The sequence below is a fragment of the Rhipicephalus microplus genome, unplaced genomic scaffold (assembly GCF_043290135.1).
Source record: "Rhipicephalus microplus isolate Deutch F79 unplaced genomic scaffold, USDA_Rmic scaffold_48, whole genome shotgun sequence".
Taxonomy (NCBI): Eukaryota; Metazoa; Arthropoda; class Arachnida; order Ixodida; family Ixodidae; genus Rhipicephalus; species Rhipicephalus microplus.
Window position 1 is genome coordinate 1,843,327 of NW_027464621.1, and position 15,612 is coordinate 1,858,938.

At 45.6% G+C, this 15,612-nt stretch overlaps 1 protein-coding gene across 4 annotated transcripts in view; it reads left to right on the forward strand.

Moving 5' to 3' along the window:
* The first annotated feature begins 12,251 nt into the window (after nt 1–12,251).
* Naam (Nicotinamide amidase) overlaps nt 12,252–15,612 on the forward strand; it is a 38,005-nt gene continuing 34,644 nt past the window's right edge. For all 4 annotated transcript variants that reach the window (XR_012889288.1, XR_012889287.1, XM_037428711.2 and 1 more), the window contains exon 1: nt 12,252–12,439. The gene's annotated coding sequence lies outside the window, so the exon portion shown is untranslated. The remainder of the gene's footprint in view (nt 12,440–15,612) is intronic.

The window sequence follows — 15,612 nt, forward strand, 5'->3', positions numbered from 1 at the left end:
TGCGGAGCAGCGCAAAGATTCGTGGATTGCGTCTCTGATGGATTACTTATCTGAAACACTCGCCCACCCGCCATCTCGAGCGCTACACCGACAAGCCTCTCACTTTGCCAGCCATGATGTAATACTTTATCGCCGCAACTACCACCCCGTTGGCCGCAAATGGCTACTCGTCATACCCATGCATCTCCGTGCCAGCATATCTGCTGCTTTCCATGCCAATCCACAATGTGCACACGCCGGTTTGTTTAAAACCTATGCCAGGCTACGTTTTTGGTTTTATTGGCGCAGCATGTACACATTCGTTCAAGTACATTCGATCTTGCACAGAGTGCCAACGCTGCAAGCACGATCCTTGCCGTCCTACTGCACCAATGCAGCCGTTACCATGCCCAGTGCGACCATTCGACCGGGTTGGAATGGACCTTTATGGTCCTCTGCTATATACATCAGCTGGGAATTGCTGGATTATTGTAGCGATCGACCATCTCACGAGATATGCAGAAACAGCCGCGACGGCACGTGACATTGCGTCTTTCCTGCTGCAACATTTTGTTCTGCGTCACGGTGCTCTATGTGAACTTTTAAGCGACCGAGGCCGCATCTTTCTCGCAGATGTTATTCAAAAACTTCTTGATGAATGCCATGTGATTCACCACTGTACTACCGCATATCGCCTACAAACAAACGGCTTGACCGAACGTTTCAACCGCACTCTCGGGGACATGCTTTCTATGTATGTCGCCTCCGACCACACCAACTGGGATCTTATCCTTCCCTACATAACGTACGCTTACAACACGACACCTCAAGCGACGACAGGCTTTTTTCCCTTCTTTTTACGCTATGGTGAAGAGCCATCATCTCCAATCGACACCATTCTCCCCTCCTGACCCGACTCATCCGAAGGCACACCAGTTTTCAAAGCCGCTTGGTATGCGGAACAATGTCAGCAATTAGCTCACACCCTTGCAACACAAGAACAAGGTTTACAGAAATTTCGTCACTACGATGGACGGTTCCACTACCAGTTTTCGCCCAACTCTCTTGTTTGGCTGTGGGTGCCTCTCACTGCTACTCCTGGTACCTCTACAAAGTTCGTCAGCAGGTACCATGGGCCTTATCGCGTCATAGAGCAAACTTCCGCTGTCAACTATCTCAACGAACCCCTCACGCCCACTCCGCACCTGCTTCGCGGAGGCCGCAAAATCGTACACGTGGATCTTCTCAAACCGTATCACAACCCACTTATCCTCACAACACCTTAGAACACCTGCTTGGCTCCATATTCAGCGAGGGGGAAATATGTAATGAAGTAGTGGGTCATGCAAAGCTCGGCAACAACATCGGCAGTGCTAAGCACAAGACGCTCCGCCCGGACGTTGTCGCTGCTTTCGCTGGCTAAAGCTATGCTCCTACCTGGTCTCAAATAACAGTCCTGACTGTCTCAGTTCTTTATTATAAAACGCATCAAAGGCACAAAACCAATAGGGAAAACACGAGATAAGGATAAGTTTAGTTAGTGAATACGGGCCCTAGAGGCAAAGTGGTAAAGGAGGAAAGCGAAGCATCTTGAAAAGTGCCTGTGAGCGAAGAACAACTGTGAGTAGCCAAATAAAACACTTGCTTCCTAATTACATTACCATGGTGTCTGGTTGCACCAACAAACAAGTACACGTTTCGCTTGATGACCCAGGTTATCAGAGTCCCAATCCCCGCCGCGGTGGTCTAGTGGCTAAGGTACTCGTCTGCTGACCCGCAGGTCGCGGATTCGATTCCCGGCTGCGGCGGCTGCATTTCCGATGGAGGCGGGAATGTTGTAGGCCCGTGTGCTCAGATTTGGGCGCACGTTAAAGAACCCCAGGTGGTCGAAATTTCTGGAGCCCTCCACTACGGCGTCTCTCATAATCATATGGTGGTTTTGGGACGTTAAACCCCACAAATCAATCAATCAATCGGATTCCCAATGCTGCAGTCAAGAGATAGCAGGCAAACTCCTCTTAGGTGCGAGTATAAATGTCTCATTTGTCCAATTATCATCGTGGAGTTTATTAAAGCCATCGTGATTAATGTAGAGAGAAATTCTACAGCTAATGCACATGGGCACAGAATGAATTTTCCTGTGTTGAGGTAGCAAAATGTCAATAAAGTTTCAGACAGAACCATGCAGCACCAATTGGAGTACACGGCAATTCTGTGCTACAATTACACACGTAGAATGGACATAGACGTTGCTGCATAGTCAGTACACTCAGCACGAAGCCGCAGGAAAGATCACTGCCCTGTCTGCTTGTACCAGAGCCAGACAGACACGTAACATGTGAGCAAACACAGGAGCCTTCAAATAGCCCTGTGTTAACACATCACTCTATTGGTGCACTTCAAAGCTGCGCAAAGACTATTTGCAGTAATATTGTAATAGGGGTATAATATCCCAGGTAGCACAAAACATTGCAATAACATAGCATTTTTGTTGTGAATGTTGGAGAAACGTTTTATGTTTTCAAGCAACATTGTCTGAACGTTTTACATGAAACGTATAACGTTCTTTATTGCCTGTCAAACGTTAAATATTCGAAATACACTGTTAAAAAAACGTTGAATCTGGAACATTAGTGCAACATTTAAACAAAACATTGAATGCTATATTTCAAACATTAAGAAAATGTTGAAATTGCACGAACAAATAACTTAACAGGTAAACAATTCAGTAATGTTCATGAAACATATTACCATCATTATTTGCCAAAAATGCCCATTAACCAAGAAATTGAATAACTTATTGCTACAGAAAAATACTTCATGATGTAACACAAACACTGCTCTATGCAATACAGAGAAAACATTATTTCATTTAAGAAATGAAATCGGTTTTTGCTAAGTGACACCCAATAATGATAGCTACAATAACATAGTGCAGTCAATGTGGCCATTCTTCAAGGATATTGCAACTATTCTATATATGCTTATGAACTGGTCTCGCTGCTTAAAATGTCATGCACAGCCGTCTTTTGGTCATGTACAGCCGCGGCCACGTCTGTGTAGAGCACGCGAGCAGCCAGTTTTTGCTATGCGGCGCGAAACCTTGTGACAGTTTCGGGCTCTGAATTGGTGTATCGGGAGCATTTGTGTCCTAGTTGTAAGGCTGACTACATCAGAGCCCAATAGTACCTCAAGGTTTTGCCCCACAGAGCAAAAACCGGCTGCTTAAGTGCTGTACACAGACGTAGCTGCGGCTGTACTTGTCTTAGCTTTCAAGTTTCTCACGCATCACTGTGGCATGTACTTTAGCAGCCACACTATCATGGGCGTCGGCATGAGTTAGTCTTGGGGGTGGCTTGGCCAAATGATGTTTTTGCATCCCCCTGGTGGTTCCCAAGAATACTGGTGTTATAACTCACAAAAGGCTGGCAAAACAGTAATGCAATTTATTTATTACACCTGAAAAGTCTCAGTGCTTTACGTGAGAGAGTGAGCGAAACAAATATTGTAAGCAAAATAAAGATTCTAAGGCTTTCCTAAAGCTATCCAGGTTTGAATGACCGTGACACTCTTGGAAAGACAGTTTCAGTCCTGGGTGGTCTAGCAAAGAAGTGCGTCGTGGTGCAAGCAAGAGGTGGGTAGACAGCCTAGTGGTAATGAGTGAAGGCTGAAGTATGATGAGCTGTTTGGAAGTTATTATGAGATGTATGCTTTTGGTGCTACAAGTATATTCCAGTGACTGTGCATTGCAGGTCTACATTATGTACGCCTGGGTTAGTTCTTATCTAAGCGGCACTAGCTGGTACAGTACGAGCAATCGGAACAGAATGATGCAACTGCACTGTTTAGGTCAAGCTCCATAGACTTCATTTGGACTACGTTCAAACTGCAGATGATTACTTTAATTTTGGGCCAATTTGTGTTTTGTAAGCTCAAAACTTTGACTCATGGAAGGGCAAAATGCAAGTTATAATGAAAATAGCCAAAACCTTTGCAAGTATTGTCAACTATCTTACTTCAGAAGACTAGTTTAGATTGTGGGAATTCTTAAAAGACAAGACCCTTAACATAATTAAAAGACTAGATCGTAGCATGACCTCACCAGAATTTTGCGATCCTTTATACTTCTAACAGCGAAGCTGTTAAGCAAGTCGTGAGTTGGTGGCAGAAAACTATTATTGTAACAGGTTGTACAGCCTACCAGAAAACTATCATCATCATAAAGGGGTATGTGTGACAGGAATTGGGCAAATGTCACTACTCGCCACTGGTCCACTAAAAATGATGAAGGCAACGGTAGCACGACAAATCGCTTCAAAGCAACAGCGAGCCGAAGAGCCCCAAGCCCGTATGAGAAAATACTAGGGAAATGAGGAAGGCAATGGCAGTTGCGAGAAGACCCCGAAGCAATGGAAGGCATGTGCTAAAAACGTGCCTGTCGATCTATAAGAAGTGTGAACGCTCAGTTTCAGGGTGAGTTTCTGTCTCTGGAATTCGAATAACCGTGTCGTGCCAGTGACTGTCTATGCACTTCTCTGACCTGAGGATTAACATAAAGACAACCTAGCATCACCTAGCCAAAGCCTAGAAGCAACCAGATAAGTTAGTAATAATAGTATTCCTTGTTAGCATATACTAAGAATACTATTATATAGACAATACCACTAACTGGGGGCCATATAGTGCCCAAGCGAAACCCATCACTTCCAGCTCAACTGACTGACAAGCTCCTCACATGGGCAGAGAGCAACTGAGATGTTGCATCTCTTTCGGTGTCGAGCAGCACAGTTGAGCAAGCAGCCTTTATTGAAGGCACTCAGCAGTTTCTATTGAAGCCCATTTCAGCCTGCATTGCTCTTGCAGGAATGATATGTTCTGCCAAAAAACTGATAGATGCACTGGGGTAGCTTGCAATTTCATAGGATTCCAATTTTGATGCCACAAACAACATGGGTACAAAATGCTTGCCATAAAAATTATAGTTCTCTCAAGTACTGTATATATAACGATATTGCGACCAACAAAGCACTGAGCTAGTTGGTACATATTTATGTTGAGAGACGTGTGCAACCACGGACACGAGATCACTGCAGTGAATCTTATAAGACGGAGTAGGTTGGTGCCTGTACATATCTCTTTGATTCATAAAAATATTATCACGCAGGTGGTTGAAAAGTTTCGGTTTTGCAGGAATCTGCTACGCTAGGCATAGTCGTGTTCCAAGAGTAATATTATTATCACATACTGCTGCGCTTCGCTCGCCTGCGAAACTCGCTCTAACTGAATTTTATAAAAAATAGGGCGTCCATGTAATGTAATGCGCTATTTTGTTTGGTGGGCTAGATTCATGATTATGGCAGAACAGTGCAAAGAACGAGACACAGAGAAAGGCTGCTTCCTATATTTATTTATTTATTTATTTATTATTTGTGCTCTCCTGCCATGGTCGTTATAATAAACTTCAGATATACTTCCGGAGCCCCTGTTTATGTGAGCGAAATGTAAGAACAAAGAAATGGTTTGGTTTCAAGGTTTAAGAAGAAAAAGTAAAACAATATGTTAACAGGAGGGGCTACGTATCATTACTCTGTTGATCTTCAGTCAGATTGCTGCATGCCCATATGTAAGGGAACTGGAAGTACGAAGAAATAGTTTAAAGGTATAAACCATTCGGCAGATTCCACTGTCACACACTTTGGGTGAGGCCCCGCCGATCTAACATCGACGTGCGGCAGACTCGCAGGCTTCCACTTTACGCTTCGGCCTGCGGCGCCTGAAAGGTCTAGAAGTGGCACACTTCAAATTTATTTGGAGGTCGCTCGACCCGTGCGGGGTTGCACGTGTGGTGATGTATGGGCCCGACCGACGCACTCATAGAGCTGAAACGGACATTGCATTGAACGCAGGCAAACATTAAATGCAGGCAAATCCACGGAGGAAGGCAAATCGGACAATGGCAAGGAGACTACGAAAATAACAGAGAGTAAACAACAAAAGTTTGTGCGATGGAGGAGACCAGCTATAGAAAAGTATGCTTTATAAGAACACTACAACAGGTACAGACAAAACACATACGTGGAAACTACCGGAGAAAAAAAAAAATTACGAGAAAAAGCACATGCTCGCGCTTCTTTGTGCGACGCAGCACACACAATTACAATTATTTAAAAGCTGGGTATATAACAGTTGAAAAAAAATCCCAATGAAAAGTTCCATATGGACTAGGCCAGCTCTTGGTACACGTAGGGGAGTTGACGGGTGCCGCTGAAGATCTCGCCATCTTAGTACAAAACGAGAGTGCCCGGTATATCAGCCGGCTCAATACGTTGCACGGGTCACTCCATATACTCGCCGCCTACGCGAGCCTCGCGACACCGCGGCGACCACGCTTCTTGCTGGTTGCACCTTCGTCGATGCCCATGCATTCCAAACTCTTTCGGGACGTCCCGTCCCCTCTCGAGGTCATCTCTTTTTCCCCGAACACGTGTCCCTCCATTCGGTACAGGTGCAGGGAAGACGCATAGTCTTCTTCTTTCTCTATGGAAGACGCGCCGCCACTGCGTCGCCGGATGCCGTCCTCCCAACGCAAAAGCACCCTTCCTTGGACGATGGGGCGCGCGGGCGGGACGAACATTGCAGTTGTTTGTGACATCCACGTACCCCGGTAATCAAGTTACGCAAAACATGTGGAGAGAAAGTGACCGTGCTATAATTTTTTATTGAGCCTCGCGTCATGCACACGTCATGATCGAAATACATATGTATACATGTTGCACGCACAGGCATATATAATGCTGAAGAGTAGCAGATGTTTATATAACCAGTTTTTTTGCACTTGCGCAACGACGCTAACAGGAACATGCATCGTGTTTGCGCTCATAAAGAGCGAAAATGCATGGGCTAGCCTGAGACCTCTATTGATTTTTTTTGTTAATTCTTTGTAAAAGCACCAAAGAATTGCGTTCACAAACACCTAACATTTCTCGTCATTGGCGAGCATTCTTTGGTGCAGGGAAATACACGGATTTTTTTTTTTTTTATCGCCGAGTTGACACGCACTTTGGCAGATAACCCTATGAGACGAAAACAAGGTAGCAGCATCAAACAAGCGCTTTATGTCCTCGGAACTAAAATGAACACACGGAGTGAATAAACTTTACAGCATCACTCAACTAGACGTAGATGGGGGAGGTTCAGAACACAAATCATACACACTGCAGCTTATAAAGGTATCCATAAAAGAGCCTGGTGGCACTAGCTTCATTTCGGAGGTTTCGCTCGCAACATTTATCTAATAATCAATTTAAATAGCCTGCCTGTGCAGCGCGGCGCTGCGCATGCCTTGCCGGTCTCTGTTGAAAGAAACCAGGCTCTGTTGAAAGAAAATGGGAAACCTTTCTAAGCTGTAGAAGGGATGCATCCCTTCTGATCAATGAAAAGATTAGAAGAAAGGGAGCTCAGTGGTTGTCAGTAGTACATAAAAATCATAGAAAAACAGCTGCGAAATTTTGGAACCATCTAAACTCCCTAAGAAATGAGACGAGCCTAGAGCAGAGTTTTATAACTACAGCCCAAGGTGCTAGGCTAGAAGGGGACGAAGCTATTGAATATATAAGAACAAGGGTGACAGAAAAATTTCAACAAAGAAGTACTTTATGCACCACAATAGACAAGGACGAATCAAGTGGTGCAATGGCTCCATTTTCACAACGAGAGTGGGAAAGGGCTGAGAAAAGGGTTCCTAGTAGTACATCAACAGGCCCAGATGGCATTCCAATTATGCTGATAAAGACATTAGGTCCGAAGTCTAAGCAGGCTTTGAGAGAGGCAGTGAGCAAAATAATAATCGATGATGAAGTTCCCGATGGATGGAAGCTTAGAGGGATGAGCATTATCTATAAAGGAAAGGGGGACAAAGCTGAAATAAACAACTACCGTCCTATAACAGTGACATCAGTGGTCTACAGGCTGGCGATGCAGATTATAAAGGAAACACTGCAGGCATGGATGGAGGATGAAAGGGTGCTGGGGGAACTGCAGAATGGGTTTCGGAAACACAGGAGGTTGGAAGACAATCTGTTCTCACTGACGCAGTGCATTGAAATAGCAGAAAAGCAACACAGACCCCTGTGGCAAGCATTTTTGGATATCAACGGAGCGTACAATAGCGTGGTTCAAGAGGAATTGTGGGGAATACTGGACACACTAGGCGTGGAACATGTAGTCACTAATCTTTTAAAGGATAGCTACAAAGGTAACAAGGTAGTTATAAAGTGGGAAAAACAGGTATCCAAGCCTGCAGAGGTAAAACGGGGGCTTAGGTAGGGGTGTCCCCTGTCACCCTTATTATTCATGATGTACCTACAAGGATTAGAGGCCAAATTAGAGGGAAGTGGACTGGGCTTCAACCTCTCTGTAGTCAAACAAGGAAAACTTATTGATCAGGCACTACCAGCATGCATGTACGCAGATGATATAGTGCTAATGGCCAACAACCCAGACAACACAAACACAACCTCAGGACGTCCTCAGTATGCCTCCGTGAGGACAATATGACGCCCTCAGAATGTCCTCCTATGGTACTAGAATTGCACTAATCCCGTTCCCTTGTCCATACACATAACAACCTGAGCACATCCTCAATACAACACTTCAGGACTTTTTCAGTATCTTTTCAGAACAACGATTGTGTGGCCGGTTCGGTACTGTGGGCAGTGATACTATTTAGGATTTACTTCTTTTCATGATATTTCCGTACATCAAAAGAAAAACACCTGCGAGGTCTCGAGTATATATACTGTATCAACCAACAGAGAGGCGACAGTGCTGTACTATTAGAGTAAAACAAAGCTTGTTGACTGAAATTTATTTATTTAACATGTAATTAATCACAATAGACAGCTTTGTCAGGCATTCAAGTCCGCGTATAGTCTGAAAAAAGAAAAGCAGTATCAAGGCAGTCAACACAGCTCAATCAACTATGGTTGTAACCTTCCTCGAAAGTTTGACGCAGTGTCCTCATCACCACGTGCATCGCGCCCAATGCACCCACTAGTGTTAAAGGCTCCGCTTTGACAGCCTATCAGTACACTCGACACGGGCGTTGACTTGACTTGCCCGAGGTTGGGCCATGTGTCAGATGCAGAAGTCGATCGTTTCACGTTGGGACCAGGCTGATTCGAAGCCCAATCGATCGCGATTGGCTGTTGTTCCAGGCTGCTTCGAACCACACCTCGCCGCGGTCAGCTGGTGACAATGCATCCATCATCAGTCTGAACGTTGTGCATCCCAGTGCACCCATCAACACGGCAATTCACCTACCGTCATCACCTACGACTTACACTCTCACACATATCTCACTTTTAATCATGCACACAAGCAACAAAGGACACGAACCTTCACTAGTTCACTGCACTTTCCTTGACAAGATTGCCGCTGCCATTGTGACAATCAGTTGGCTTGGAATGGCTTGGCTACTTGACTATCTAGAATGGTGCCGCATAGTTAATGGTTGCCAGCTGCTAGTTTGCTATTGTGCGCTACAATGGCGTATAATGACTAATTTAAGGCTGTGACATTTAAGAACACACTGTTTCAAACGGACATTTCGCAATACCAGGTTCGATACCTAAGCCAATTGATTACGTATGTCTCATTAGGCGCGACGCATATTTTGAAAATTTTCTGCAAAAAAACAAACAAGGCGAAAATGTACAATAACTTTATGTGTAAGAAACAAAACGTGTGGAGAAAGTTTTCACGTATGAAATGCATCTACTTGGTGTGCAAAGGTCTTCAAGAATTATATCTAAGTGCTCAGTGCAATGCTTTTGTAATTCCCAAAAGATCCTTAATAGGACCTTTTCCGGACCAATTGTTGTCCCCAGAAAGCACTCGAAAAGACGTTTCTGGGGCAAACCAGCTTGTGTCGTCCTCAGTAAGTACTAAGGTCCATGAGAACTGTGCGAAAACGATTGCACCATATGAGGACGACCTCAGGACATCGAGTGTTGTCTGGGAACAAGGAAGATTTGCAGAGATTGATGGACATCTGCGATAATGAGGGAGATAGGTTTGATTTTAGATTCAGTAAGGAAAAATCAGCGGTCATGTTTTTCGATGACAACGAAGGTAGTGAGCTTAGAATACAGGAGGTCACGCTAGAGATAACAGATAAATACAAATATCTGGGCGTATGGATAAGCAATGGGACCGAGTACCTGAGGGAACACGAAATATATGTGACGACTAAAGGTAACAGGAATGCAGCAGTGATGAAAAATAGGGCACTGTGGAATTACAATAGGTATGATGTTGTGAGAGGAATATGGAAAGGGGTCATGGTTCCTGGGCTGACGTTTGGCAATGCAGTCTTGTGCACGAGATTAGAGGTAGAAGCAAGATTAGAAATTAAGCAACGCGGAATAGGTAGGCTTGCTTTAGGAGCTCACGGGAATACACCAAATCAGGGAGTACAAGGTGATATGGGATGGACATCATTTGAGGGCAGGGAAGCTAGCAGCAAGATAAAATTTGAGAAGCGATTGAGAGAAATGGGGGAGGAGCGTTGGGTTAGGAAGGTTTTCAGCTACTTGTACATGAAGAATGTCGATACAAAATGGAGGAAGCGAACCAGGAAATTGACTGGTAAATACTTAGAAAACAGTAGGTGGCCAAACCAAAAAGAACTATCGGTTAAGAAGAAAGTGAAGGAAACGGAGACTGTCATGTGGAGAATGCGCATGATTAAGAAGTCCGCACTAGAGATCTATCGAACTTTTAAGCAGGAAATTGCCAAGGAAAGAATCTATGATAATACTCGGGGTAGTTCTCTACTGTTTGAGGCCAGGACGGGAGTAGTGCGAACCAAGACATATCGGGCCAAATACGAAGGGGTAGACACAGTATGCAGTGCGTGTGGAGAGGAAGAAGAAACTGCCGAACACTTGATAATGTTCTGTAAAGGGCTTCACCCTATAGTTCAGGATGATGGCGCAGAGTATTTCAAAGCACTGGGGTTTAGGGACCGGGAGGGCAAAATAGACTTTAAGCGGGTAGACTTAACTAGAAGGAGGTTATCTGATTGGTGGCTAAAGTCAAGGCACGAGTGAAAATTAAACTCTTCACTGCAAAGTACGAATCCTCAAACTTCCTTTTTAAAGAAAAATAAATAAATTTAGTTTTTGATTCAATAAGTATTACGGCTTGGTGGCGCTAGCCACCGCTCGCTCTGCAGGATACAACCATATTCATCCATCTATTCATCTATCTTGTCAGCGTGAGAAGGTTTGGGCGAGATGATGGTACTTATTCATCCTGGTAAAGTCCTGCGCGCATGGGGACGAATGAATGAATGAATGAAACCATGTTTATTCCACTTTGTTCGCGCCGAAGGCGCTGCGGTGGACAGTCAGGGCACTATAGCAGGGGGGGGGGGGGTAGAGCTGCCTCCGTTTTATTACCGGACGTCATGGAGGCAGCTAAGTGGGGGCCGCTTGAATGGCTTGAATCTTGTGGCTGTCGCGGAGCCGGTCGCCAACCGGTGGCGCGGCCGGGTCCTGGAGGAACATGATGAGTGCTCGCCAGAACTCGATGGCGCGATCAGGGGGCGAAGGCTCCGGGCAGGCCCATGTCCGGAGAGAAGAAGGCCAGGGTCCCCGTTTTATGGTGGCCAGGGCACGGAGCCTAGGCGGGTTGTACACAGGGCACTCCCAGCACAAGTGGTTGAGATCAGCCCGGCAGTTGCACGTGGAGCAGAGACCTGTCACGGGTGGTGGCGTGTCACCCCTGTGGAAACGGTTCAGCAAGAAAGGGGTAAGGAGTGTTCCTGCCTGAATTCTCCGAAGCAGGACAGACTCTCTCCGTGTGAATACCTTCGAAGGAAGCAATGGTATCGAGAGTGGATTACCCACTGCTGTGAGGTAGGCGGCGCGACGTTGTTTGGTAATGTGCTTATCTGCTATCGGATCTGCTAGCTCGGGTGGGGTAGCCAGAAAAGTGGAAGGAGTATCGGAAGCTCTGGCTAGCGCGGTGAGGAGATGAGCGCGCGCTAATCTGTGAGCCTTCTCGTTTCCGGGGATACCGCAATGCCCGGGGACCCAGTGGATGGTAACGTCATGACCACATTCGCGGAGCAGGCGCGTCTGGTGTCGGATCTTCTGGAGTACAGGATCTGTGTAAAGAACATTAGCGCATGCCCGATGGGCAGCCTGGGAATCAGTGTACACACGATGGTGAACAGGGTCAGTTTGAGGTGACATTTCGAGGGGGGACGACGGACGAAACGGAAAAAGCAAACAGAAGCGTTGTCCTGTTTGCATTTTCCAATTCGTCCGTCGTCACCGCTCGCGCTGCACTTCTTATTTTACTGCGTAGTACCACAAAACACCTACCAGTAGTACGACATTCCTTCGCGGTTCGAAGGTGCCAAGGCTCGCAGCGTCCCGATGGCTACTGAGAGGTGAGTACGCTCCAGTACGCGCAGTAACGTTCGAAAGCCTGGCGCAGACATTGAGACTTGGTATCGACTTGAAATGCCGTAACTCAAACGGGAACTTGAGAAGTTGAGGGCAAGTATCTTGAATCACCCTATCTGCCATTTCAGATGACACATCACGCAATATAACGCGACAAGAGTTGTCTTGACATGCATTCTCAGATGTAATAATAGTAATAATAATACCTGGGGTGTAGCGTCCCGACACCACCATATAATTATGAGAGACGCCGTAGTTAAGGGATCCGGAAATTCCGACCACCTGGGGTTCTTTAACGTGCACCCCAATCTCAGCACACGGGCCTACAGCATTTTCGCCTCCACCGAAAACGCAGCCGGGATTCGGTCCCGCGACCTGCGGGTCAGCAGCCGAGTACCTTAGCCACTAGACCGCACCGCAGCGGGGCCCACATATAAGAGAGCAGGCTGTACCTCCGGGCAACGTTGCTCCGGGTTACAATAAGCTTCGCCACCTACGAAAGACGTGTAAATGCAGCTTGCATACTAATATTAAACGATGGAATTATCTGAAGACGCAAACCTTATGTCAGCGTGGAAGACGCAATCTTCTGGAAAGGTGGATCTTCGCGGTGTCATGCTCCTATAGTCTGCACGGGGTTAGATAAAACCCAAGTCCTCATGTAAAATATGTACCGTTCGTGAGGCGCCTCAATTTTTCTCATGTCCGAAATCTGCCTTTTCCGAATGCACATTTGTCTTTGAAAACTTCAGTCTATCACCTTAACACCTCGACGAAGGTAATACATAAAGTATTTGCTCAATATAAGTACATAACTGAACACGCGAAAAAAAAAACGAGATAAATAAGTGTTACATATACATCAGCACAAGTACACAGACCTAAATTATACAAACTAAAATTATACGAGTCTATAAGTGTGTTAACACGAGGCATTTTTATTGTGAAAATTGTGCAGTGACTCATTCTTCATAAACGTACTAGGGCAAGTGATTGTGCTCCTTTTAATTTGTAGTGGAATGGCAAATGGAAAAAGTAACCGTTCACATGCAAGAGTGGCCCCAGGGGCTACAGAAGTATATCTGAAGTGTAGGGGTGACGTTTGGGGGCAGTGGGCGTTCATACATGTCTGCTTTTACTAAGATGAGAAAAGGAGGGGAGGAGTTATAGCAGCTCTTAGTGGGGGAGCAGCCCCCCCCCCCCTGGTTTCTAACCCGTGGGGTGATGACAGCCCCCACTGCCCCCCCCCCCCCCCCCTGTTCCGGAGCCCCTGGGTGGCCCACTTGAAAAGAGTGTCTTGGGCGATGAGATGTTGTGGCTGCGGGGAGGATATAGGGTGGTTGAGTAAGTGAGGTACGTGTAATAAAACTTCTGGAAGTATGAAAGGGTTTCATTGTGATGGCATTGTACAAAGGAAAGCAAATTATATTCCTTTTTTTTAAAGTAAGATATGCTCACGTCAAAATGAATGAACCTTAATTGTGGCGCAGTTATGTATGACTTAGAGTGCATTAGTGAGATATATTTGTGGTCGATTCGATATGGTGGATGCATGTCCCAAAATTTTCATTGGATTCTGGTGGGCCAGTAGTTTAACTGTTTCGGGGTGTATTTTGGATGACACTTAAAAAAAAAAAAACGAGTGATTGTTAGGAGATGAAATCTTGTTAGTGAAGCATAACACGAGTTAGTATAGCATAACACAAGGTACAGCTGCCCAATTCTTCAGTGATCATGCACAGCGGCAGCTTTTTTGTTTGGTAGGGCCAAAATGATGGAACAAAGTTTCAAAAAATTGTTTAGCGGGCATGTGCTTTGTAGACGTACAGTTGTCCTCTTCCTTTTTGGAACTTATTTCAATCATATGGTAAAGATACAGGGAAAACACTGCCTCTTGGGCACGATAGTTTTGGGCGGCTACACTAGTAAGACTGCACAGCTCCCACGGGAACGTTATTGATTGTATATTGGCAAGAAAATACTATGCACACAAGAAAATTTTATCAATTTGCATTTCTCAGCATTAAGTTTAAGTAACGGTCACACCATTGCTATAAACAGTTACGCCCGAATGCAGAGATGTTACTTGGCTCGCGGCTTCAACTTAACTTGAGCAAGTCGGCGTGAAGCAAGCAGCGGACTTCAAAACGCCCAAGTCAGCCTTCGCGTTTCATAGATGCTCAGGCTGTCTTGCTTGGTCAAGTCAAGAACGAGCTTCAAAGCAGAAACACGCTGCTTGCCTGCCAACGAGGGTAATAATGAAGTTGCTCGCGTAAAGCATGCATTACATCAAAAAAAGACCATACGTTTTAAAATAACTATAAAAACAAAGGGCCACAAGCATATTCTTGCCGTTTTACGGCTAACGAGCGGCACGTGGTGCCTGCCACCACAGCAATGCGCAGTGTTGCTTCTGTAAAGCGTTCGTTGCCCGCTGGTTTTAGTGGCCACCCAAATGCGGTGCGTTTCTCCACGGTTGCTAGTTTGGAGGCGAAACAAGCATCGCGTCGTTTTTTTTTTTTCTCAATCGAACCCCATGGCATGTATTTGTGCTGACCTGGCTCACCAGGTGACGCGATTTTCACGGTATTTGCCTTTCTGTTCACCTGTGTGCATGCCTGTAATAGGCTAGGTCGCAGTTATTATGAAAAAAAAAAAACAAGTTCTGGGAACAAATGTGATTCGTATCCTTTTGTTGAGCTTGGTAAACAAGAGAAAAAGCGGGGGTCAGGACATTGCCCTCAGCAGAATTCTGTCTCGCGGGGTGCAGCAATGTATCGCTGCATGATGGTGACGCGGATAAAAAAACCCGTGATAGGGGCACCTCTTTTTTATGTGTGTGTAATTTTACGTAGCGTTGTGCTACAAGCGATGCCTTTCTGAGCGAGAAACAGCGCCCTAGACGAGACGAAAGGATAGACGAGGCACATGAACACAGCACCGAGACAATTTTTTTTTTTACCAAAAGAGACGGAAAATGTCGTCGTGTTATAGAAAAACAAAATAGCCTTTGCGGTTACGGAAGACTTCGGCGTTGTCGACACCGGGGCTATTAATACGCACGTGTGTGTAGTCGACACAACCTGTAACGCAAGGGAACTCAGCCACTTCATAACAGTCCGCCGGCTGCGGGAAGCGCACCAGCATCGCGTACAGG